The following is a 25,904-nucleotide window of genomic DNA, read 5'->3' as shown; positions in this document are numbered from 1 at the left end:
GAGCCACCTGGTTCGGCAACATGATTGCAAAGTTGGAGAGATGTCTATGGTGGCCAATCGGTCATATCACAAATGGGCATCAAACTTGGATTCTCTATATGGTACCCAGACAAAACTCTGCAGTAACATGGAAATTTGAGCTAGTTGGTTCATGGTCAAAAATTTTAACTGTGCTGCGACAGGGGACAAGAAAAAAGAAGAGACTGAAGGACAAGAACTCTGTGGTGGAAATGCTGTGCCAGTGCTGCATTTCCTGTCTGTCTCTCTGCCTTCACCTTGCAGTGAAGTTAATCTAGCTGATAATGGAATGGTGATATATGCGTACATGTGGTCATGAATTTGCGCAGAATTTCTTAGAATTCTGTCTGATGGATAGTCTCCTCGTTAGAATAATGAACTTGTGAAAGTATGTATTTAACTTCGGCGTGCGGATTATTCAGGCAAATTTGAATTGGGTTTAATTAGCATTCTTATGACGGGAGCAGGAAGGGGAATGCAGGTTGCAGTTTCTACGTTCTTTCTGTATGAAAAAAAATAGTGTCCGAAAGCAGATCCACGCACGGGCAGCTGACGGAAAGAATCGAAACCAAAAATTGAAACGCGAAAGGTCGCTGTCATGTCGCGCGAACAGGGAATTTCATTTAATGCGGAAGAAAAAAAGTCAAATTCAGGAAGAGAATGGTGTCACGGTCAGGTCAGTGCCGCATTTCTATAACCCTCAAGCGTCTACTTAGCAAAGGTTGAAAATAAAAGATCGATGGCTCTGCATTTTTGCCAGCAAACCAGCTGTAATATTGTCGCAGGTCGTTCAGACGACGTGTGTCGAGGACACAAGGGGGGAACAGGACCACAGGAGCAGGCGCCAGAGACAGGCCAAGCGGTCGCGGCCGGGCTCACGAGCGAGTTCTGCCGAGGTTCTACCTCTTCACCGTCGATCGACACCCCGCTGGTTGAAGATTACGTTAAGTGCAGAATCAAGGGAGAACAATAACACACACGACACAGCTCCTCTCCCGAAAGGCGCATCGTCCCGATGCGCAGAGCTGAAAAACGTGTAGAGCGCGAAGAGTTAGGCCACGTGCTCCGAGCGGTCACAGCTAGTACGCTTTCAGGCGAGCTACGTGCGCAACTTCGGAGGCAGGCAGGCGGGCGGCGGGACGCCCGCGTTGCGATCGGCAGCACTTCGTAATTTAACTCGCCTAAACGGCGAATCACTTCGTACGGTCCAAAGTATCGTTTCAGCAGCTTGTCGCTAAGACCACGGCGTCGAATTGGAGTCCACACCCACACTCGATCACCAGGATTGAACTGAACATCACGGTGGCCTTGGTTGTATCGGCGAGCGTCGACTTGCTGGCGGACTTGGATGCGAAGGCGTGCAAACTGTCGGGCTTCCTCCGCAAGTTGGGCGACGAGTTGAGCACCGGCGTGAGCGTAGACGTCTGGCTGGTGGGGCAGCATAGCGTCGAGCGTGGTAACGACTTCCCGGCCATGCACCAGACGAAATGGCGAAAATTGGTTTCTTGAACCGCAGTGTTGTCGCAAAAGTTACGTACGGTAACACTTCGTCTCAGGTTCGGTGCTCGATGTCGACATACATTGAGAGCATGTCAGCCAAGGTCTTGTTAAGGCGCTCGGTCAGCCCGTTTGTTTGCAGGCGGTAAGCGGTAGTTTTGCGGTGTGCAGTGTGGCTTAAGCTCAGTATCTGTGAGATAAATTGAGACATAAATGCGACACCACGATCAGCGACAAGGACCTCTGGGGCACCGTGTCGAAGAACGACGGACTCGACGAAAAACTTTGCCACATCAGAAGCCGGTGATGGCGGCAGAGCGAGTGATTCGGCATACCGCGTGAGGTAGCCCGTCGTGACAGCGTTCCATCGGTTGCCCCGGTCGCGACTTTGTAAAAGGTCCGAGTAGGTCCATACCGATCTGCTGGAACGGACTGAGCGGTGGAATGGTGGGGTGAAGGAGTCCCGCAGGCTTCACGGGTGGAGTCTTGCGCCGTTGGCACTCGCGGCAGGTCCTGGTGTAATGGCGAACAGTCTTGTCAAGTTGTGGCCAATAGTACTTCGAACGTATTCGCCCGAACGTTCGACTTAACCCAAGTGTCCCGAGGAGGGGTCATCGTGAGACGCTTCTATAATTTCGTCGCGCAGATCAGTGGGCACAACTAAAAGCCATGACCTCGGGCTCAGGGAAAAGTTCTTATAAAGAACGTTATAAAGAAGAAGGAACTACGTCTCCTTGACCCCCCAAATGTGAGATCACATCTCGAAGGTCGAGTCGCTGCCGCGCCGCCATATCGTCGGTACTTCGAGCTGATGATGTCATAGTCGTCGTCCGTATCAGTAGGCGCGGATAAACGGGAGCGCGGGAAAGGCAGTCAGCATCAGTGTGTCTGCGACCAGACTTATAGACGATCATAGCGTCGAATTCTTGCAGTCGAAGGGCCCACCGCGCAATTCGGTCTGCAGGGTCCCTTAGATTGTTCAGCAAGCACAGAGAGTGGTGGTCTGTGACCACCTGGAATGGGCGTCCATACAGATAGGGTCTGAACTTTGTGATTGCCCAAATTACTGCGAGGCATTCTTTTTCGGTGGTCGAGTAATCGGTTTCCGCCTTCGACAAAACACGACTGGCTGGCGTATGCGATGACACGTTCGGCGCCGTTCTGGTGCTGGATCAGGACGGCCCCCGAGGCCCATGTTACTGGCGTCAGTGTGTACCTCAGTCGCGGCGTCCTGATCAAAATGGCCTAGGACAGGGGAAGCCTGCAGGCGTCGTTTTAGATGGTCAAATGCAAGCTGCTCTTCATTAGACCACTGGAATGGGACGGGCTCCTTCGTGAGGCGAGTAAGCGGCGTGGCGATATCCGAAAAGTTGAGAACAAAGCGTCTGTAGTAAGCACAGAGGCCCAGGAACCTCCGCACAGCGTTCTTGACCGACGGTGACTGTTTTATCTGGATCAGGACGGACGTCCTCATGACTGACGACGTGACCCAGAAATTTCAGTTCGTCATAGGCAAACTGGCCCTTCGTAGGCTTGAGGGTGAGGCCGGCGTTTCTGATAGCCTGCAGGACCGCTTTTAGGCGAACAAGATGTTCATGAAACGTACTGGAAAAAATGACCACATCATCAAGGTAGACAAGGCATGTTTGCCATTTGAGGCTGGTGAGCACTGTGTCCATAACGCGCTGGAAGGTCGCTGGAGCAGTACAGAGTCCGAAGGGCATCACCTTGAACTCATACCGTCCATCCGGGGTGATGAAAGCCGTCTATTCTCTGTCGCGCTCATCGAATTCTATCTGCCAATACCCGCTTTTAAGGTCGATGGATGAAAAGTAACGGGCATGGCGCAGGCGCTCAAGCGCGTCATCGATGCGCGGAAGTGGATATACGTCCTTCGTGACTCTGTTGAGGTGCCGGTAGTCAACACAAAAGCGAAGGGTGCCGTCTTTTTCTTCACCAGCACCACCGGAGCAGCCCAAGGGCTGTGAGATGGTTGGATAATGTCATCGGCCAACATTTCGCGCACTTGATGTTGTATTGTTTCACGATTTTTTAACGAAACCCGATAAGGTGACTGGCGAACAGGATGGACAGCGTCGTCGGTAATTGTTCTGTGCTTTGCTATTGGCGTCTGGCGAACCCCTGCTGACGTAGAAAAGCAGCCGTGGAACTCACCCAGGAGAGCGAGGAGCTCGTCTCTCTCCTGAGCAGAGAGTTGCGGGGCAATGCTGACACCTAAAGGAGGCACCGAGGGCTGAGAGGGGGCGGACAAGGAGGAGCCGCAGATAGGGTCTCAGCATCGACAGGGGCGCTGAGGCGCTCGATGAGGCCGATTACTGTGCCCTTTATGGGGTGCTGCGGAGCGCTGCAAAAATTGGTGACGAGGACTTGGGCGCAGCCAGAGTGAAGCCGCGTGACACCTCTAGCAACACAAACACCCCTGTCAAGAAACAGCTGCACACTGACTTCAAGAAGAACTTCGCCAGAGGCAACCGGTGCGGATTCGACCAGCAGAAACATGCTCGAGTCGGGCGGCAAAGTGACGTGGCCCGCTAAGATGCGCGCCTCGGAGAACGTCGGCTCGGAGCTCGGCGGGTCAAGGGAAGGTCGACGAACGGCGAGGCGGCAGTCGGCGAGGTCGATAACAGCGCCGAACTAACTCAGAAAATCCATACCGAGAATAATATCTCTCGAGCAGCGCTGCAAGACGACGAAGGTAACGGGGCACGTGGGACCGTTAATATCAACACGAGAAGTGCAACGGCCGACTGGGGTGACGAGGTGGCCTCCGGCGGTTCGGATTTGTGGGCCATCCCACTACGTGAGTAGCTTGCGAAGGCAGTGGGACAGCTCCCCACTCACAACGGAGTAGTCGGCGCTGGTGTCGACGAGGGCCGTCGTGGCATGGCCGTCGATAAGTACGCGAAGATTATTGTACACCGGGCGAGCAGAGGCGCTGAAAGCATCAGCGGATACGTCGTCGCCGGTAGGTGAGCGGGAGCGGGACGTCGTACGTGGAGGCTCTTTTACAGATTCGTGGTCGGCAACGCCACCTCCATGCGTCGCCGGGCTTAGTTTTCCCGACGAGGAGAAAGGCTTTCGAGGCTGTCGCGAAGAGGGGAATACAGCCGGCGCGGCGGCGGCGAGCGAAACGCACGACGAGAAGGTGGTGGGGAATGGCGCAAAAATAACTCAATTTCACGAGGCTGCCCGCCGTACTTGGGGCGGGCCGCATCTCGCCGGAATCCGCGAAGACCAAGCTCCCGATAAGGGCGGCAGCGATAGATGTGACCGGCCTCCCCGCAGTGGAAACATAGCGGACGGTCATTGGCAGTCCTCCACTCGTCGGCTTTGCTTGGTCCACGCTGTTGGAAACGAAGGGTGTAGCAGGGGAAGGGCGGTCGACCACTTGCGGCGACAAGCGACGGACGACGAAGGCGTACGCCACGGTGGGCTGTGGATGAGGAGGGGTGACGGGGCAGCGAGGATAAAGTGCACGTTGCACTTCTTCTCGGACAACCTCTGTGAAGGGGGACGAAGATGTGCAATTGGTGGGTGGCAGATACTTCCGAAGTTCCTCCTTGACAACTTCGCGAATGACCTCGCGTAGGTGTATGGCATCGACAGGGTAAGCCGCCGGGTGGTCAGCGAAAAGTCTGGAAGTATTGGAAACTCCAGCAAGCCGACGATAATGATCTGCTCTGGCTGTCAAGGCACGCTCGATGTTAGTCGCCTCGGAGATAAACCCGGCCACGGTTGTGGGAGGATCCCGAATGAGACCTCTGAAAATGTCGGACTTGACGCCTCGCATAAGAAAGCGCACCTTCTTTTCCTCGGTGGCTCGGGGGTCGGCACGGGCACCAAGCCGCAACACGTCTTCCACGAAACTATAGTGACGGTTTCGTCGGGGCCCTGGAACCTGGTTTGCAGGAGGTCCTCTGCGCGTTGGCGGTAATGCTGGTTTGCGGAAGTGTTTCGCAGCTGAGTCTTGCAGGTATCCCACGATGTAAGGGTGTGCTCGTGGTTCTCGTACCAGTGACGAGCAGTGCTCTCAAGACAGAAATACAAGTTCTGCAGGCAATGTTCCGCAGTCCAGCCGTTGTGGCGGGCCACGCGTTCATAGTGTTGAAGCCAATCGTCGATGTCTTCGGAGGTTTCGCCACGGAACGGGACAGCGGAACGAGGAGCGACGGGGAGGTAAACCATGGCAGGTGCGGGCGAAGAATCGGTCTGCTGGCCTTGGCTCATGGTGGATCGAGCCATGTGCAGTGCTGGCACGGACCTTGTGGTAATGTGCGGCAAGAGGCCGAATTCGGGGCTGAGTCTTTGAAGTCGCCGGCTGGCACGGATCTCGTCCTCCTCAGCAGAGGGGCGGCGGCCCGAGCTCGGAATGGGACTCTGCGAAGCGGGAGGTAGGGGATGACGTTGCATAAGATGGCACCTCCACCAGAATGTCACAGGTCGTTCAGACGACGCGGGTCGAAGGCACAATGGGGGACCAGGACCACAGGAGCAGGCGCCAGAGACAGGCCAAGCGGTCGCGGCCGGGCTCACGAGCGAGTTCTTCCGAGCTTCTACCTCTTCACCGTCGATCGGCACCCCTCTGGTTGAAGATGACGTTAAGTGCAAAATCAAGGGAGAACAATAACACACACGACAATATAATTTTGTCCGCGTTCCTTGTGTAGTGTTGTTTGTAGTGGAATTGCCCTGTCGTGTGGAAGATAGACGTTTAAGTGCACTTGAATGTGTACCTGCCTGTGAGAACGAAATGTGGTCTGGATCATCGTCCCTCTAGCTTGGCAGTCGGGGGTTCTATACTCCATCCCTCTTGTTCCTCGCAGCACTATGAAAGCTGCTACGAGTGCACAGGCAACGTTCTGACGCCGCGGAATGTAGTGGCAGTATAAAATATGCATACAGTCATTTGGGACAGCCTGATTTAAAGTGTACATGCGCCAAACGGTATTTCATATCAAGACGACATACGCTGGCGTTACGTACGCTCTTTCCTGAGTTTTGCGTGCGTGACTCTTGCATGCTCTAAAACGTCGTTTACAAAATGGCTGCGCCCTTAGAAGCAGGACCTCTCGCCCCGCGGACTGAATTCTTCGTTGGTGCTGCCTTTTTCAGTACGTTCATTGGCCATAAATTGGATACCTGGCCTTCGCTTCGTCTGTCACCTTTAATTAAGCGTATGAACGATAAATTTGCTTTATTTTTTTTTATTTAGAGTGACGATTCTGACGCTTTTAGTCCTAAAGGGAAGCGTCGTTTTTTTGACAAAATGCTTTCTGTTATAACCGCCAGGTGACTCCAGTAGGATGACCTTATCATTCTGTCGGCGTTTGCATGCGCTGAACTAAAACTATGAATGTGACAAATGGTGCAACTTCATGAAAAATGTTTGTGTTTAGCATACGTAAGTGTGCATAGAAAGAGGGTACGTAAACGGCGTGTACTGTGTACACCGCGAGCAGACGACACGCAGACGGCAAGTCGCGGAAGAACACGTCCTTCCGATTGGCTGAAGAGGTCTCTGCATTTGGAAGTGCTGCAAGTTAGTTATAGGATTGAGTTTTTTTTTTTTATCGGCATAGCGTATACCGCCTAGCGCTTCCGCTCACCGCCAGCGGGCTAGGTGCAAGCCAGTTGCGGGTAAACCCGACGCCTCGGGGACATTTGCGCATGCGCCCTGACGGCTGGCACTGGCGTAAACGGTATGTGCTTTGGCAAAACTTTTTAACGGGTCGCTCGAATTCTTAAACGACAGATGCAAATAGGCAGAAAAAAATCTGCCTGTCTGGCTGGCTAACTGACTGAGTGACTGGCAATTTATTTATTTATTTATTCATTCATTTATTTATTCATTCATTGAAGTGAAATTCTTGCTCATAGTAAAGAAATTCTGTTCTCTGTGCAGTCGGACTATCTTGAACTGCCAGTAGTTGACTAATTGTGAACAAACTTGACGATACACTTAAGCTCCGTCTTAAGGTCCCTTCAGCGGCCCGGGGTCGTTTTTGCGTACTGCTTCGCAGTCACAGGCACTGTTCTTTCTTTCCCCATCAGATAACACTTAAGCTACCTTTAAGAGTACAATATATGCGATAGCATTGGAGATCCCTCCCGCGCAGGTAGTCCCTCTTTTTTTTTTCTTTATTGCCTGACTTTGACTCATAACATTTACACAAAAAACACTCAACAAAAAACACACAAAACGCTATGTACATACGACACTGTCGTGGTCGGCCATCATGAGTCTGGCTTCGTCATACTAAAATTCACGAAGCATACAGAGCGGCTCTAGCCTCGAGAGCCACTCGGGAGGCTCCGCAGCTGCTTTCTGGATGGCCAGAAAGCAGTCCATTCTTTCCCGAAAATAAGTTCGGGCAGGTCGTGCGTCTTTGTCACAATAATAGCCTGCCATTCTGGAGCGCCATATACTGTGGAGGCCCAAGAGCATTATGAGATCAAATGGTACCCCATCCTCATTGTCTGTGCTTAAATAACGAATTCCCTGCGCGTCAAGTGGTAGCTCTTTCTTTATTGTCCTTTGTAACACATCCCAAAAATAAACCCCTTCCCAGCAATGCAAAAAAACATGGTCTATTGTTTCGGGCTGTTTAGAAATTAAGCAGTTCGATCCCCACGGTAAAAAGAAATCCTTTCCTTCCAAAAACTTTTTAACTGGGAGTGTCCCGGTGTGTAATTTAAAAAAGAAGGTCTTTACTCCTGGTGGCACCTGCATTTTCTTTACCCTTTTTAAAACATCAGCTCCAGGACCTCCACTGTACAAGGCCCTGTACATAGGCTCTGGGAAAACAATATCACAAAGATCATGGTACAACTTCTTTCTTTTAGTTTTATACAAATAATCGCTAGAAAAACGCGCTGAAAGAAACCTAACACTTGCTACAATCTCTTTGTAGTACCAAAAATTCCACCCGAGAGCTCTTCTGTGGTAACAACAAACTCGGGCAGCAATCGCCGCAGCCTCACCTGGCACACGGTGCGCAAGAACGGGTCTGAGACGTCGCGAAAAAACAAAAAACGGTTCACCAGCTGCCTTAAAAAGAGGTGCCCTAGCCCCAACCCCCCGTCTTTTACCCGCCGGAACAGGTTCGTTCGGCTGCAACGTTCCCATTCGGAAGCCCATATAAAGACGGCAAAAATCCGGTGTAACTTCTGAATGTGCACCCGAGAGCAATGCAAAACCTGCATCACATACCAGAGCTTGCTAATAAAAAACAGGTTGCAGACTGTAGCTCTGGCGAAAATGGAGAGATTGGTGCCTTTCCATTTTCCAGCTCTGTCACGTGCTTCTTTCGTTTGCTGTTTCCAATACTCCTCGCTTTCGCGATAAGCATCGAGCGGAACGCCCAAATACTTGCCCGGTTTCGTCGTCCACGGTACGTTGGCAAAATGGTCCGGGTGGGATGGCCACCATCCATGCCAGAGTCCGAGACATTTGGACCAATTAACCCCGCTACCGGTGACTTCGCTGAACTCGCGTACACACCCGACAGCCTCGCTTATGCTCTCCTGATCAACCGTGAATACAGCAACGTCGTCAGCATACGCCAGCAGCTTGCAACCTAAAGCCATTAATACTATTGTCTTCTAATATTTTCCTACACAGTGTTTCGATGTAAATACAAAATAAGAGAGGGCTGAGGGGGCAGCCCTGACGCACCGAACGCTGCACGCTAATGGGGGCCCCCAGGCACTTGTTAACAATCAATCTTGTCGTGCAGTTTCGATACGCCAGGGCTACACCCTCGCGGATAACGGATAGTGCGGCATTTTATAAAGAATTTAAGCATGAAATTGCCCCCGTGCTATGTACAATGTTTAACGAAGCCTATGGAATAAACTTTTTGCCTCCGTCCTTTGGGACCTCCCATACGGTACTCATATCAGGTGGTCCCTCTTTCTCGCCTACGTTCAGCTTACAAGCCCATATATGCCTAATTGATCATTCTATACTTCTTCATTCATTGATCGCGGTGAGTCCTCATACCACTCCTGGCGTAGCGGTTAAGCTCTATATGTGCCACTACCCCGGAAGGTGGCTGTCTCAAAACACAGGCTCGGATGGGGCTTGTGATCCCCAGGTTGCTCTTCGCGAGCAACCTCCAGCGCCCAGTCATTAATTTAGCTGCCACAGGCAACGGTGGGCAGTTTGTGACGACGTCACAAGTCCACGTGTCGTAGATGGCAGGTGGGCCACCTGCTTTTTCACTCACAACGTCGACGACAACGACACCGCTGACGACACCGGATTTTCTGCAAAACGTGAGCGTTACCGCTTTCGCGTTAAAAACAATAACCGTACGTGCTTAAGAAAGCTGCGCTTCCCTGCCGCCCGGTGCTGTTTCTATTCTGTACACAGCACAAGGCTGCGCAATGAAACCTCGCTATTCTCGATGCATGTCTTCAGACACCTCATGCCGGTTTAGCCGCGAGGTATGCAAATGCCAGATGGGAACCGCGCCTCTGGGTACGTGAGCAAGACTCTTGGTCAATAGCAAACCGTCTTCCTGGAACGTCTTCTTGACACTAACCGGTTATTGGTCGTAAATATAGCTAAGCCTCATTGGGATGCTCATGGTGTTACGCTGCCTCACTTTAAGGATTGCGCGGCAAGGACCTGCTGGAACGAAAAAAGAACAAAAACGTAATAGCTGCGGGCAGAGTAGCGAGTCCTTTCCTGGGCAAATATAACATCCTCAGACGCGCCGTATGCATATTAATGCTAAGCCGTGTTTCCCATCGTTTCTAAAACTCCCACCAATACTACAGCCTCAAGGCAGATAAAGAGAGAGTAAAAGTTAATGGAAACAAAGGTGGAGAGGCTGACCAGCGGAAACATAAACTTGGCCTGCTGCTCCACACGGAGTAAAGGAGAAGGAAAGGAAAGGGAGAGGTGGAGTGCAAAAGGAAGGCGATAATGTAATCATAAAATGAGATGTCCGTGCACACGATGACTAAGAGCTCCTCGCGCGGATTCTAATGCACAGAATATCCGGTCGATGCCTTGCGCACAAACAGACGCACATCACTCACACGTTGCTCATTGTTCCATGCACGCACAACTTGTCACAATCACGCATAGCCATGGAGCTTGCCCAGTGCTAATGGTGCAGTCTACGTACAGCTCCGCAGATGGACTATAAGTACGCACCCACATGTCCCCGCACACACGCGTGTGCACATGTGTATTCTGCAGTGTAAATCACCCTCGAAAAGGTCCTCACCATAGGGGGGGGGGGGGGGGTACACGGCCGCAGTCGTCCACCAAAACGTCGTGGTGAACGACCTAACGTTCCGAGCTCAAGACATAACACACGCGGAGGAGGTCGCCATTGCGCTATCCGCCGCAGACCAGGACTCGCGGGTCATTATCACCGACTCGAGAGGGGCCTGCAAAAATATTGAACGGGAATACATTCCTTCTTGCGTATCGCATCCTTCAAGATAGCGACTACCTCGGGGCCCCCGCGTCTCGGACGATCGCATGGACACCTGCTCGCATGGGCCTCGAAGGCAATGAAACGTCATATGCCGCCGCCCGCTCGCTCATTCTCCGGGCAACGCTTTCAGACCCTTCCGAAAAGGATTCCGGACCCAATCCGGCCCTCACTTTTCGAAAAATTACTCAATTATATGAATTCGGCCACGCGATCTATCGTAAGCCCTGTAAGGACCTTACAAGGGCGGAGGAACGCACACTTCTCCGTCTTTACGCCAAAACACTGCTGTGCCCGGCAGTTTTAAAGCACTTCGATCCTGCATGTACAGGAAAGTGCTCGCACTGTGCGGAGAAGTCTTCGGACATCTTCCACATGGTGTGGGCATGCCAATCAACCCCTAACCTTGCCCCCAAAACCGAACCCCACCCGGTAGGCAGCCTTCCTCGGCTGCTCCGACCCGGCGAGCCAGAAGGCCTGGTCGACCGAGCCGCGGCGGTCGCCAGTGGGCTCCTGTAATGAGGAGCCCACCTAGTGATTGTGAGAGGTCGGGCCACCTCAAACTTCCTCTCTGTAATGTAAACTTCATAAAATTTTTCAGGCAGATAGACAGATGTACCCACCCATGAGTCAGAGACGGAACTTACATAAATAATTAAATGGAACATAATTAAATGGAACATAATTAAATGGAAGTTTTAATCGGAAATGTACATCGAGCGAGATGCAGTCCTGTTGATGACTCATGTATATAGTCCTAGTGCAATTGCATGGCAGCTTGCGTGGAATGCGCCCAGCGAGATGCAGTCCTGTTGATGACTCATGTATATAGTTCTAGTGCAATTGCACGGCAGCTTGCGTGGAATGCGCCGAGCGAGATGCAGTCCTGTTGATGACTCACGTATATAGTTCTAGTGCAATTGCACGGCAGCTTGCGTGGACGGCGCCAGCAAGGCTGCAGCGTCAGTTCTCATGCATGCTGTTTTGATCAAAATCCCATCATCATGTGCAAGCAACTTCAGCATAAGCGTATTCATTTCTCACTATGCCGCAATGGCTGGGTTTCCACTGAAGCTTTACTGTATGGCCGGACTGAAATGCGCCGACTAGCTGCTCGCACGTTCTTGGCTTCATGTATGCTCCTATGAACTGTAATGCAAGTCTGGAGTCGGAAAACAGCATTTCTTCCATTTCTTCGCGGTCTGCAGAACAATACAGCGGAAGGATTATTACGGCCATGTTCTGTTGCAGCAGAAGATGTTTTATGCATAAGCCAAAAGTGGCAGCACAAGGAGCTCCCGGGCAGTATCTTCAGCGCTGCTGAAGAGCTCTTCGTCGCTGATCCAGCTACATAAACACCCTCCGAGTCGCCGTATATAGATGAGAGGTATTATAGCGCCAGTTGTTTCAGTCCGACTGGAGCAATCTGCGTCTTCTTTGGTATCCCTAGAATTAGCCAAAATAGTACCTTTGCAATCTCATGCGGCATGCAGTTCGTCACTGGCACCAAGTGGCGCTTAGTCTTGATGTCTTTTGAATACGCTTTGTCTGGACACGCATCACTGACGTCGGTCAGAGGATTATGGCGATGCCTGGTCAGATGTCGCAAGGTGGAGGAGGAAAAACTTTCATTTCGCCGACAAAGCGTAATTAATGCACGTGGGGGTGCAGCCTCACCGGGTGGCCTCGAGCCCTTGTCGCTCGGTGACCTCGATTACTCTTGTCACGACCCGCATAGTTGGATGTTCGGGTCGGAGCTGAACAACGCGGCCTCCCATTGTTCGCGACTCAAGAACTGCAGGTCCGGTGGAGGGCGATCCTGAGGGCATGTATGCCGAATGGGATCAAGTGTGACGCGTGCGCTACGCAGGCGAAATTCGGACGTGTATACCCCGGGGTAAATCAGGTCATACACGGCATTGTTAAGAAAGGTGTGGGTTTGTAACTACCACCAAGCGAGTTCCTGGTGGGCAGGAGGTAGCGAAGTAAACGTTGCGGTAGTGCACAGTTGGATCTTTTATCCCATCCCTAACGGCGCGGTTCAGGTGTCCAACGATATATGAGACAGATACTGCGCCATTTCCTTTCCCCCCAAAACCAATTATTATTATTATCTTGGTACGTCACCATGCGATCCCTCGCCAACCGCAGGGAACGCACCTGCTGTGGGTCCTGCTGTAAATAAATTCGGACTGTGTAGGCGCGGGCCTCGTAAAATGTGCGCCATGTCGAAAATTTGCAGGGTAAGCGTATACACACGCCCGAGCTTGAGCACTTTCAAGTGTCCGTAGGGCAGGCAGTCTCACCCCTGAGAGTACTGGCACACTGTAAGATTTAATCACAAGGCAGCGGAAATTCCGCATTCTACTTCTTTTCAAGGGTTCTATATATAGGGTGTTTCACTTAAAATTTCACACAATTTTGAAATTTAGGCTTTTTGAGCTAGAACGGCGCTTTATTCGGCATATAATTTTCAGTGGTGTAGTACATCAGAATACATAATAATAATAATAATTGGTTTTTGGGGAAAGTAAATGGCGCAGTATCTGTCTCATATATCGTTGGACACCTGAACCGCGCCGTAAGGGAAGGGATAAAGGAGGGAGTGAAAGAAGAAAGGCAGAAGAGGTGCCGTAGCGGAGGACTCCGGAATAAGAATACAGCTAAGGCGTGATAACTAACAGGCTCGTTAGGTAATATTGTATATTTAACTTTTACTTATAACGGTTAGGCTCCCTAATTATTGAAAGGCGTGTAGCACAACGTAAGTAATATCAATATCAGTTTTAGAATTTAGAATACGCGGTTACGCTCGGCGCTGTGGCCCAACAAATTTTGGTTATTTTGACGAGTTACATGCACTCGAGAGGTTGCTTTGCCTGCAAGCTTCTCGGGAGGGCATGTATTTTGGCGTGATGTAGCCATAATTTGTTATGCCACATCACCGAAGGTAACCTCGTTTTCGAAATTCTAAAAACTGATATGGATATTACTTACTTAAGGCTACACGCCACTCAATAATTAAGAGCCTAACAGTAATATTTAAAAAAGTTAGCTATTCAATATTAGTTAACGAGCGTGCTAGTTAGCACGTCTTAGCTGTATTCTGATGTAGTGCACCACTAACAATGCTATGCTGAAAAAAAGCGTTTTTCTAACTAAAATAGTCTATTTTTAAAAATTGTGGAAAGTTTTAGGTGAAATGCCATAAAGGCCTTTTTGTAACATGTTTCGCGTAGTGCGGCCATTGCTTAATAAGAAGGCGTACAAAACAATTTCAAGGAGGATTCAAAGCCGTCAACAAGCGACATCGCATGAAGGTACTGCTCACGCAAGTGTCATTTACGAGGCTAAAATAAAATTCTTTTTGAGTACAACCTAGAACGGTGGAAAACCCTTCTCACCTAACCGGTAACGCAGCTTTCAGTGAATTAATTCGTCAAGTTTTGAAAAACATACCCAGCAATTCTGTGCAAGAGCATTTTTGAGAGGGAAACCATTTATGAACGCATTTTTCATACAATGTAAGATTTCACTATACCAGTCAATATATCCGCAGATCACCTGACGGCAGTCATATCTTTTTGTATTCACGTTTTGGCTACCGTCAAAAGTGTTCTGCCATTGGTTTTTTATGGCAGTCTTAACGGTTCGATGCGATCGATGGAAACACATTAAAAGAAAGATTTTGGTACATATCAAAATAATGGACCGTTACCTTCAATATTTCCATAGCAGTGGCTTACAATTTTGCAGTTTTCAAATTTTATGCCCAAGAAAGCTGGACATGATAAATGCTGACCCACTTTGAAACAAAGCAGACCAGCACAGCATCCCGCAGAGATCCTGTATAAAATTGGTCACAGAAAGTTTCGCCTTTTAACATTTGGCGTTGCGATAATAATAATTCCTCATTTTTTTTTGTATTGCGGGATTTAACGTCCCGAAACGACTCAGGCCATGAGGGACTTCGTAGCAGAGAGCTCCGGATCAACTTCTTTAACGTGCTTTAACGTGTTTGTATTTCGCCTCTACCAAAATAGGGATCGAAGCGACGACCTTCGGATCAGCAGGCCAATGTCAAAGACACTGAGCCACCTCGGCGGATACTTCATTATTTCTTTCACAGCCGTCATTACAAGAGACCTGTTCGCTGAAGTTGGTCTCGCTCAGAGAAGTTTGCTACGGAAGATGCATAGTAGTCATCGGTCACCACAAAGTATTTGAAGCGTTGCATTGACATAAGAGATTCCCTTCGTATCAGGAAGGCTGTCGGGCCTAAAATAGAACAAAAACACTCTTTCCGGCTTTTCGTATTGAATGATATTAACATAATAGCCTCAGTGATACACATTTTCCCGGTTTCTTTCTGCCATGCGTTCATGGAAATGAGCCATGCGCTACTCATGACGCACATCCGTAATGAATTCAAGCGGCCGGAAAGAGGCGGCGTGCGAAGTGAGCCGCGCCGCTGGTGGCGGGTTTTTTAGCTACAGACAGGAGGGCGCGCCGCCGCTCGGCAGACGTTTCAACGCAGTGCCATAATGAATCCCCCCCCCCCCTTCTTTTTTGTGCGGTAGCACTACTTCACTAGCAAAGCTGAAAAACCAGAGGTATGTGTGAAGCCTGGACCTTTGACCTTTGACGTAGCGCCAGCGGTAGAATTGCCTTGCGCAGCTGCTCCGTCAGCTGCTCCGCGCGGGACCGCCCCCGACCCCACCCCCGCTCCCCGTGCGCGGCTGCCGATTGCGGCTGACGATAAGATCTTGCATTAAGGGAGTAATTACTCATTGGCATCCACGCGAACGCAGCCATACGGTTGCAAAGGAAAGAATGGCAATGAGTAATTACTCCCTTATTACAAATTTACTTCACCTTAGGCGATTCCGCTAAACTTTTGAGTAAGATCTCGCATGCGGTTGCCTCAAGTTGAACGGTACGAGGAAACAGCGCTGACGGACGGGACGGAAGAGGAGACATACACATGCTTCTTCCGTCCCGTCCGTCAGCGATGTTTCCTCGTACCGCTCAACATGAACCGGCCAGCCCGACTCAGCAATCTCGTTACCTCAAGTGCTTTCGCGCGTCCATATACTCGGTTTACCTGCATGCGTTAAAACCCAACATTTTTTTTTTCCATGGCGTTCGCGTCGTAATATAAGCAACATTCGGCGCCGGTGCACTGTAATGCAAACTTCGGGGCATGTCAAGCAACGACTATTTTTCTTGCGCAATATTCAAGCGCAAAACGCACTGCTGAAATGATTTTGTTACCATTTTGGCTGGCGGCCGGGGGCGCACAGTTTGATCGTATTTCGAATTGACATGTAGTTTGTTATTCCTATCTTTTATTTTTATGATATCAAGAAGTGTTTGAAGCCATCGTCTGGTCATCGTGAATTGTCAGACGTTCGCTGCCACTCGCGTTTTACTACAGACAACAAAATAGGCTTACAACTGCAAATTGTTGTTAGCAGTTCGCTTGTGCAGCACAGTTATGCAAATTTTTGGGGCGCTTTACAAGTCAATTTTCTCACTGGTCTTAAGTGGAAAGAAAAGGTGGGCTAGATTGACGTGGGGTACAGGGCCCAATTAATTAAACACTGTGCTTAAGTGCACAAGACGTGTATATTTAATGGTGTGGGAAGTTTTGGTTTCACTCCGTTCTTGTGGCCGTTTATGGAAGCACTTACGCTTCACTAAGCGTAGAAGCGTAAGAGTAGCCAGCGTAGCTTCGGAAACAAATATTTTATTGCATTTTCAGGTCATTATAAAACCTATAAAAGTAGGTTTAAAGACTTACTTGAAAAAAGTAAAAGATATGGTGGACTCAACGTGGGGCGTGCCGTCCGCCGAGCGAGTCGGATCGACGAATGCATGGCCTGAATTGCATTTAATGATCTGGTTAGCTCGAGCCAGGAGAAGGTAGATAATCTGAAACTGATTTTCTTTCAATTCGAAGCAAAGAGATTGAATGCAGTGCTTTGTAGGCTCGTATTGAATTGAATTGATAATTGAACGATTAACGTAGCGTATGCCCGGCACTGTAATAACTTTAAATGTGTCAACAAGGTTTCAGCGAAGGCTGCGTGTCAGTAAAAAAATGGACTCCACAAATGCGGCGACAGTATTTTGGAGCCAGGAAGTGTTTTTGGGCAAGCGCGCATTTTCACTAAACTAGTTGTGCTGTAACAGAACTTGTAATTTTGAACACAGAGCAGCGGTATACGACTTAAACGCTTCGTTTAGTTGTCATCGTGAACTCGTTCATCCTCGCAATATAAGTCTGGCTTCAGCTTTTGGCCAGTTGACCTTTTGCGATCTCGGCAACAAAGCTAAAGGAATTGACCAAAATGCAAAGATAAACGAAAATCTTCGTCGGTTTCCAGTTTTGACTAGTTTAGTGCAGTAGTAGTCAGTGACGGTTGTAAAAAGTAAAAAGCTGGAGCACTTTTATGTGCATTCTTTCCGTGTCCTGTTGTGAGAAACTAGAAATAATGAGAAAATCAAAATTAATGTATCAGAGTGGAAACACCAGGGCGGACTCAAGCCTTGATTGTTTGCTAGCGAGGCATGACGGAAATACTACGGCTGCTCAATTACAAACAACTCCAAAGGCCAGAACGACTGCTGCTCGCGGCCCAGATGGGGACGACGAGGCCAGTTTCGACGCTGTCGCCCAGTCGGCGCTTGAAATGACAATAACGCTACGGGAGTACCACGGATACCTTCACTAAAAAAAAAAAAAAATAGGCCACCAGTTGTAGCCTCCACGTCTCCTACTGATAAATGAGATTTGGCCTTGTGACTTTGACCTTAGACAATAGACAGTTTTAGCAGAGCGTATTTGCGCCTCCGCTCCGGTAAGCCGGCTAGCGGGAGCGCTACTGCGCATGCGCCAAACGCTCAGACAGGAGCGCGCGAACGGACCGGCACTTCCGCTCCGCTCGCGCGGAGTCCCAGCGGAGCGCGGAACGGCGAGACGAGCGCGGCTCAGGCTAGGCCTCACGCTAGACGCTGGCTCGCAACTGTGCTCGTTAACAAAAACAAAAAGTCTGCTAAAAAACAGCTTGTGCATATTACCTTACATGTTATAAAATGTTTACGTGCAAAAATGTGGCTTTATAGTGCGATGGAAAATAAAGTTATTCTTTTTTTCTTTTGCCTAGTTTCACATTTCAACGCCAGGGGGCTCTTTGTGCAGTTCGCTTGGGTGGAGAACGAGGGGGTGCTAGGGGAACTACAGAATGGGTTCCGGAAACAAAGGAGGTTGGAGGACAATCTATTTTCATTGACACAGTGTATAGAAATTGCGGAAAAGGAACATAGGCCCTTATTGCTAGCATTTCTGGATATTAGGGGAGCCTATGACAACGTTACTCAGGAGCATTTGTGGGACATATTGGGCACATTGGATGTGGAAAATGGAGTAATTAATCTTTTAAAAGATATATATAGAGGTAACAGAGTGCTCATAAAATGGGAAAAAAATGTATCAGGGCCTGTAGAGATACAGCGGGGGCTTAGACAAGGATGTCCTCTGTCCCCTTTGTTGTTCATGTTGTACCTGCAAGGTTTGGAGGCCAAGCTAGAGGGGAGCGGACTAGGTTTCAACCTATCTTTTTTCAAGCAAGGGGAATTGATTAAACAGACATTACCGGGACTAATATATGCGGACGATATAGTGATAATGGCTGACAACAAGGAAGACCTGCAGAAGTTGTTAGACATATGCAGTACAGAGGGAGATAGATTAGGCTTCAAGTATAGTAAGGAAAAATCTGCAGTCATGACATTTAATGAAGAGGGCGGCGAGCATAGAATACAGGAGTTCGTGCTAAAGGTAGTGAATGAGTACAAGTATCTTGGGGTGTGGATAAATAACAGTGTTGAGTATCTGACAGAGCATGAAAAATATGTAATGAATAAAGCTAGTAGGAATGCAGCTGTCATGAAAAATAGGGCACTGTGGAATTACAATAGGTATGAGGTGGTAAGAGGGATCTGGAAAGGGGTGATGGTCCCTAGCCTGACCTTCGGGAATGCGGTCCTGTGTATGAGGCCAGATGTTCAAGCAAGGCTGGAAATTAGGCAACGGGGAGTAGGGAGGTTAGCTTTGGGAGCACATGGCAATACACCAAATCAGGGGGTACAGGGTGATATGGGATGGGCGTCTTTCGAGAGCAGAGAGGCTAGCAGTAAGATAGCATTTGAGGAACGATTGAGAAGGATGGAGGAAAAGCGGTGGGCTAGGAAAGTTTTCAGATACCTGTATATAAAGAATGTTGACACGAAATGGAGAAAGCGAACTAGAAAATTGACAAGCAAATATCTGGACAGCAGTAAGGGGGCAAATCAGCAATTATCGGTTAAGAAAAAGGTTAAAGGAACAGAGAGAGCTTTGTGGAAAACAGGGATGCTGACGAAATCGGCACTAGAAACATACCGGACCTTTAAACAGGAAATTGTCAAAGAAAATATCTATGATAATTGTAGGGGAAGTTCTTTGTTGTTTGAGGCCAGGACTGGAGTTTTGCGGACTAAGACGTATAGAGTCAGGTACCAGGAGATAGACACTTTGTGCATTGCGTGCGGAGAGGAGGAGGAAACGGCTGAACACTTGATACTTTTCTGTAAAGGGCTTCACCCTACAGTGGAAGGCAGCGGGGCTGACTTACCCAAGGCATTGGGGTTTAGGGATAGTGAAGGGAAAGTGGATTTTAAGAGGTTAGAAGTAACCAAGCGAAGGTTATCTGATTGGTGGCTAAAAGCAAGACAGGAGTAAAATTTCACAAGACATGGCTAGGTGGCTTGAGCCACCGCCCGATGTAAAGGGTTCAGCCGTATCCATCCATCCATCCATCCATTCGTTCCCGCTCAGCTAAAAAGAAATCATATGGTCAACGCTCCGGTTAGGTGCGCGGGAAGTGTGAGCGGAGCGGAGGCTCAAATACGCTCTGCTAAAACTGTCTAATAAGTGACCATGTCCCAGAATACTATTTCGAGGATTATTTTTTTTGCCTTGGCCAGTCTCTTTTTCCCTAGTTCCCTTTACTATTTTATTTTTGCCCCAAATTGTGGGGTGACGGTGAGCGCAGTTCCCCATGGAGTTAACCTACCACTACTTACTGCAGCAATACGTCATATGCTGCAGTCTGCATTACACATCGTACTACACGTATAGTGTGTACTCCACTGTACGACGTAACAGTATTCAGTGTACTACGTTAAATCGAACTCGTTTAATTCAAAAGTCCGGTTTATTCCAACTTTATTAAAGCGAAAGCTTTACTGGCCGCGAACTTGCGATTTCGCCGTGGCGGTGCTCCGAGGAGGCACATGACGTCACAACGCGCGCCTCGCCACGGAGCCGAACAACACCCTCTCAATGCTAAGGCCTCTCCACCGGCCGCGTGACGTCACGCCAAGGGACCGTGCAGGCCCCGCGCTCCGCGATTTCAGCGCGCCGCGCCCGTCTGCACTATTCGGGTACTGCCGTACGTAGCTGCCTTATAAGTGATTCCTTCATTTTCATTTTTGTCGTTGCTGCAGAAAAGAAATTCGCTAGTTTGTGCGCGCCTTAGGCTATCATTTTATCTGCTTTATATATTTTTTTTATTGCAGAACACCTTATTGTCAAGAAAGTTCGAGCTGCTAATACAGTTTTTTATAATAAACAATTTAGCATACGGCCGCCAATTTCGCATTATTGGTCATTATAATAAAAAATTGATTAGTTAATTTCAATTAATCATCTAATTATTAGGTTCTATCACGTACATGATGTCTGCCGTGCGGTAAAATCCATCCGCACAGACCGCACATGCGTATATCTAGTTGTTAAAGTAGAAGTTCGTGAACATTGAAAAAAAAAACACCGTCTACTGCGCATTGTGTTAGTTTTATTCTGTATTGTGTTTTGCTTAAAGCTTTCACACACAGCAATAATGACACTCACAATAATGTTGCGCTGTTGAGTATTTGTACAGCTAATCTGACCCTTACAATAAAAAACGACGAGACACCAGCAATGAAGTGTGCGCAAAGCATTTTTATTGCTTGGGAATAAAACTTACTTCTTCTTAAGCGTTGCTGCTTTCCGGGCTGCGGCCTTCTGCTGCGCATTGTCTTGTATGGCATCATTTCTTAGTTTGCAAAAGTTGTTTAGAACAACGTTGGTTGCAACGCGTACTACCAAGCGCAGGAGAGTTTGTGCAGTGTGGCCATTTTCACATGTCTCAATGTCGTGTTCGTCCAGGAGGGAAATCGTCTGTGAAATCACGACACCACGTTGATTTCTACAGGAGAGAAAATCTTCCGCGGTTGCTCCAAAAGACAACTTCTCTGCAAATAGTTTAGTCATCAGTACCATGTGAACTGTGCATGGCTGGGGAAACTTCAGCCCTCCTCTCGACAGGTTAGCTATCATGGCAGTATTTTCCGCTTCGATCTCTCGATTTTCAATCACCAATGTGCTGAAGCAAGCAGAACATGAAAGCTTCTTTAAAGCAGCATGAGCAGCGTATCCTGCAATGTAGACAATAGCATCCATGTCAGAGTGGGCGTGTGTAATATCGTCGTCGCTGACAGCCACAGAAAAGTTGCATGGGACAAGATCCTCACTTACGTCTTCAAACTCTGTTTCCTCGCGTGGAAATGTCAAAAGTTTTTGAAGACGAAGCTTCTTCTCACATTCGTAGAGCTGACGCACGGAAATGTGGTACTGTGATCCTGCCAGCTGGCGGTAACGGCCGAACCGGTCTTCTAGCGCATCCGTCTGAAATTTGCCCAGCAGTACGTACTTGAAGTGAAGTTCTTCTAAGCAGTAGCGCGAGAGTTCTACCAGAGAATAGCATGTCAGTCGCAAAGCACTGTGAGTCTCTTTCGTCAGCGAGCCACTGGTGATGTTTATTCTTGCCCAAGCGTCCAACCAGTCCACAACGCCGCTCAGGAAAGCTAACTGTGTGTCATCAACAGACCTTACAGGGTCTTGCATGCTGTCCCTTAGCCTCTGGCCTTTGCAAGGGGTCTTAACATTGACTATTTGCCACCATGTGAGGATAACGTCAATGAAAAGAGCAGTCGACTCAGCTTGAGGAATCTTGAACGCGGAACCATGTGTCCTGAGGGCAGTTGAAACAAACTGATTAATGACGTCGAGAGCGAGCTTTACATTTTGCCGCTCCATTGAGGTTGGATTCGCGGCTTTTGCGTTCAGTCTGTAAGCAGCCTTCACAAGCGACGTCTTCTCTGAAGAATAAAGCTGCCGCACAGCTGCGAAAGAAGCAGCTTTCATACGAGGAGGCCCTTCGGGCATTGCTCCACTCAAGTCCATTTCAGGGAAATAGAGGCATGTTCCAGGGTTTTTCTGGTTAATCCAATTGTTCCTAATGCACTTCAAGAGATGCACAGGATCGACCACGTAGAAAAGAGGGCGAGCGTTATCGGCTGGATGGGGATAGACAATGCTCACCTGAGGACTTGTAGCAAATAACGACATCATCTTGCGGTTCAGAGCATTGTTGTCCGTTATCACAGCGATAATTTTGAGCCCCATTTTCTCAACATTAATGATTATGTTCTTAGCATGCTCGTGCAAAATTTCTGCGCTCAGTTTGCTCACAGGTAATATGTGAATGACGTCCTTGTTTGCAGAAAGGAGTGATTGTACCATGAACACATGGGCTGTTGTTGCTGGTTCCGTTGAATGAACCGACGATCCTACTATTGTGCCCCCTTTGTAGTCGAAGTATGGTTTTATGTGGATCTCATCGATCATCAGGGTCACTGTCTTCTCGTGGTCTTTCATTGATTTGACTCGTTCTCGGATGTAGGAGAGACAGTGCGGTTGATTTTGCTCCACAAGAGGGTCAGCTTTGTAATTTGAGCAAACACGGCGCAGTGTGGAAGGATGGGGCAGAATGATTCTTGATGCAGCTCTTGTGAAGTGATATGCGTGAGGAGAAATTGAATTCAAAATACTGGCGAATACCAGCAGCTCTGCGCTATACACATGCTGTTTCGCGAGGAGAAGCTCTATCTGCTCAACCAGAAATTTCAGCAAAGAAGACTGTTCTTTCGTCGTATCACTGTCCTCAATGAGGTCTGCAAGCAGTGAACCGACAAACTGCAATACTTTAGTATGTTTCGACTCTTTCGTCACCTCAGGTATATTATGCAAGCCTATCTCGAGTTCTTCTAGCAGCAAGGACAGGCTGGAGGTGTCGCATACTTGAGCTGGCAGAATCCTGCCTGAAGGAAGCGACAGAAGCTTCACTCCATTCAAGAAAACAGAAAGTGACAGATCAGGGAGAACTACCAAGGCGCATTTCACATTAGGTGAAGGATCATTCTCGATGAGAAGGAACCTAACGCACTGCTCATCGACAGAAACGGTCCAGAATTTCGTGTTGCAGATTCCAGGCAACTTAGATTTGAACTCCTCGTAAGATGAAACTTTGTTTCTTTTCTGTTCAAGCTCATTAGACTGAAGTGACTTCCTCATAGCCTCCTGCAAAGCAGCGTTTTCCCTTCTTGCTTTTTTCGTCTCTGGCGATTCACTCCGTCCAGGCGTTGAGGACAAGTATTTTGGGCAGTTTGGAAAAACAGAAGGCGCAGCATCAATCTTCAACTGTAGCCTGTCACGCTTCACCTCTATTATTTTCCCTGTCAGTTCATCTTGGTGTGACAACGTCGTAATGAAGTCGCCTGCGTGGAAGTGCAGTTCACACACCTGCACGAGAAAATGAAGCAAGGCCATTCGCCATGACTCTCCATTGCCTAAAACACTAAGTAAAAAGAGTCTGAATAGTGAACAGCTTTTACATATTTACACAGCTTTTACACAAGCCTTATGCACATCCACAGAACTAAATGCTTCCTGGACAATTCATACATAAGTGTAAGAAGTGATATCATTGCCTACAAAGACAGCATGCCTTTCCGGGAGCGACAGCTCACAACTAAGATAATTACCAGCGCCTATTAAGCAATATTTCAGAGTCTTACCCTCGAATGCTCTGTAGGTGTGAAATCCTTCCGTGGAATGGCTCGCAACCAGGCTTTTCTTCGTACTTCGTCTCTTGGGAAGCAATAAACACGTACTTTGGGACCATTCTGGTAGTTCCCGCGGCACCCGGGAACACAGCACCGGCCCATGTTTCACGAAGTTGCACTCGCTACACGGCAGGCAATCAGTTTCCCATTCGTGCGCTAGCACAGGTACGCACGCCACACAAGAAACGGCCACACGAAACAGACACAGCCGTGCGAGGAGCGAACGGAAATGCACCCAACGCCAGGCTGAAAGACTCAAGCAGCAGCTAGACGCTCACTGCAAGACTGCGTTCGTGTCTGTGCTTGCCCGGGCAAGCGCGAGCACATCGAGGGAGACAACCGAGCGGAGCGGAGCCGCGCTTGGTGAGCAGCCTGACCGGACACTTGGCGTGACGTAGCGCGTGTGGAAAGGAGGGCCTGGAGAGGCCTGAAGAAAGTATTTAGAGGGTGTTGAGCCGAACCGGCCTGGCCGGGCCGGTGGCGGCTGGCGCACTCGGCGCGAAATAAAGACGTGCTCCAGGTCTCCGCCAGTGCGGTCACAGTGCGCCGAAGCCGCCGACCGCGTCGGCGGTCAAGCGCAGTTGGAGTTTAGAGGGTTTCGCTTTGGCCGACGTGACGTCGCCGTGCAGTGCGCGCGCGCGCGTTACGCCGGAGTATAAACGCGCCTTAACAGAGCCTGCGCTTAACCGCTAACCAATGTATTCGGTGGCGGCATCTATGGGAGCCACTGAACCCCCCCCCCCCCCCGCACACTCACTGAATAAAAAACAAAACAAAAAACCTGCGCCAAGGCTCGGAATGGAACCAGGGCGTTTGGAGTTTGAAGGGGAGACGCTACCACTCCGCCACGACGGCTGCAGCTTTAACCATGAATAAAGGCGCATCTAGTGAATGCACTCTTCCGATGCAGAAGTAGCCGCGCCTTCGCTACCTATATCCTGGCGTAACAGAGCTAGGCCATCACCAACTGTTTTATTATTCCAGCTTTGGTCCTGTCAACATCGAGCGTAATGTAAAGGCTCCGCTCACCGTTTTTTCTCAGATTTAAGAGGATGGTTGCTACGGAAACACCAGATTCATAACTCGCAGGTCGGAGTAAATTTGAGAATGCGGCCTCGCGAACGCCATTTGTGCACCATCTCTTTCAGCGCGTTGCTAGCTATGCATAATTTCAGTTTTGGTTGGTCTTTTTTCTGCCGGTCTCCGGGATAGGATAACAGTCGCGGTTGGTTTATATATATTCGAGTCAATAGAGCAAAGAAAAAGGGTGCGAATACACATAGGAAATAGGGACCAGCCAAAAGTTCGCTCAAGATTGGCTAATCCTTCCATATGGAAACGCTAGTTTAGATCAGTTTAGAGTATTCACATGCTTTGCGGTGATGCCGTCCTATTTTTTGCCCGCAGGATGATTTAAACTTACATGGTGACCTCAAATGTCACAGTGCTACCAAACCTAGCGGCACGAAAGAAATTTGATTGTTCTTTTTCTCAGCACATCGATGTTTTAGTTGATATAGGAAGCGAGGAAAACTTTTACATCTGGAAAGAAGTCATACCTAAATTTTGCGCGCAACATTTACGGAACTTCATAAGCTGTTTTCTGCTCGCGGTTTTACGCACGCCTTTGTGCCACTTTTTTCACAACCTAGTCATCTTCATACCACGAATTTTTCGCCAAAGCAACTTAAATTCCGAGCTTTACAGACTCCTTTTCAGGTCACTGTCATTGCGCTTGTTTCTACGAACTGTAAAGGTCGTAATAACTACCTGAGGGGCGAGTTGGTGCATGATGGAATGTACGGCGGCGCAAAAGAGTACACTAACAAGAAAGAGACACCATGCACATGCGCACACTAC

General features: G+C 49.0%; 1 pseudogene; it reads right to left on the bottom strand.

Moving 5' to 3' along the window:
- Positions 1–1,238: 1,238 nt before the first annotated feature.
- Positions 1,239–25,904, bottom strand: part of LOC144095255 (uncharacterized) — a 38,003-nt pseudogene continuing 13,337 nt past the window's right edge.

Source organism: Amblyomma americanum, chromosome 6 (assembly GCF_052857255.1).
Source record: "Amblyomma americanum isolate KBUSLIRL-KWMA chromosome 6, ASM5285725v1, whole genome shotgun sequence".
Lineage (NCBI taxonomy): Eukaryota > Metazoa > Arthropoda > Arachnida > Ixodida > Ixodidae > Amblyomma > Amblyomma americanum.
The sequence above is the reverse complement of the archived record's forward strand: the minus strand, read 5'-3'. Positions and strand labels throughout refer to the sequence as shown.